This window comes from Pyrus communis, chromosome 17 (assembly GCF_963583255.1).
Source record: "Pyrus communis chromosome 17, drPyrComm1.1, whole genome shotgun sequence".
NCBI classification, from domain to species: Eukaryota; Viridiplantae; Streptophyta; class Magnoliopsida; order Rosales; family Rosaceae; genus Pyrus; species Pyrus communis.
Genome location: NC_084819.1, coordinates 16,858,460 through 16,860,179, shown reverse-complemented (window position 1 = coordinate 16,860,179; position 1,720 = coordinate 16,858,460).

Sequence of the window (1,720 nt, the reverse complement as noted above, 5' to 3'; positions counted from 1 at the left end):
AGACTCATCTTTTCAGATGAAGTCTGAAGTGTGAAAGAACGCAGAAAGAAAACACCCCTCTAAGAAGATGTAACCCAACAGATGCATCCCTTCCTCATACATGTTGCGAACATGCATAATCATATTATATATACATCCATCTGCATGTCATTTAGAATACAAAAAAAACAATTCTTCTTTTATAATCCAAAACATCCTTACTGAGAGAACCACATAGAAATTCGCTAGAAGTCAAGTTTTCCGGTGCTGGAATTCTGACTTGATTGTTGAATCCTGGTGAAGCAGACGTTCGTAGAACTACAAGCACTGAATAGGGACGAAATTTCTGTTTCAAGGACATTGCGGTGTACGCAAGCCTCGATCTTCAATATTTCTGTTCAATATTATTTCATTGCTCATACTCTGTTAATTTCGTATTCGCATTTATTATTTATTAGCATATATAATTTTATCACAGATTGTTGACATATATCCAACAAGTATAATAGACCAAGTTCTTTCTAACTTTTAGGATTCTATCCACTTCTTTCTTCTATTGCTTTTCATTTTCCGCAGTAAAGAATCCTCTTCTTCTCCATCTCTGTCTCTCGACCTCGATTCTAATCACATGAATGATACCTGTGTTCAAGTAATATGCATGTACAAATCTATAGTAACACTAAATTTAATATTTGTGTACATTGTTTAGTAGTATTGCAAGTAAATTTGTAGGCCTGGCGTAGTAAAGTTGGCTAGTGTGTTTCCTGTGCAATTCAAGTTTGAATATTTTCTTACTAGTAAGATTTTTTTTTTTTTAAATACAAGAGATATTTTATTTTAAATTAATTTAATATGAGGATTATAATTAGAACTCAGGCGCATATGAAGAGATACATTGATTTTAACCAATATGACTACACTCATTTTTGCTAGTTGAAATTAAATTAAAACATTTTTCAAATCAAAAGAAAGTATAGTTAAAAAAAAAAAAAAAAAAGGAAAATAAATTTGAGATAATAATGCAAACAAAACCCAAATTCCGTGATTAATAAAATGCTAATAAGGTTAGGTTTGTATTGTTCTCAACTAAAACCAAAGAAAGAAAAAATAATTTCAGCTGAGTCATGTCAATAATTGAGACAAATACAGGACCACCATACCCTACGTGATTTATCCATCACTCTTTTATGGACAAGTTCTTATTTGGATAAATTTAATACGTATCTGACTACAACATAAACTAAATTTATATTACTTTATGTGTTATATTAAGAGTGGACACTTCAGTTGTTATGTCATAATTTTAAAGTATATATTATTAAAAACAAATCACTAGTTATAATTTAAGTATAATACTGATGACGATGCATGTGTTTCAGAAACATCAAGAAATCAATTGCGTATAGTAGACCAAGTTCTTTCTAACTTTTAGGATGCAATTTTAAGATCATTTTTTATGTTGCATGCACTTAGTAAGTTAATTGTATAATCTACATTAATTTTTAAACATGTTCATTATTGTTCATCCCTTCACAAGGAGGGAAGAACGATATCTCTCTTTTCTCTTGCGACTAGTTATAATTTGGGGTGTGATATCCACACACCCTATTTTATTTCTCACACATTTTTTTAATTTTCGGCCGCCGGATCGGATGAATTGAAGAAGATCAATGGACATAAATTATCAAGGGGGTGTGTGAGAAGTAAAATAGGGTGTGTGGATAGCACACCCCTATAATTG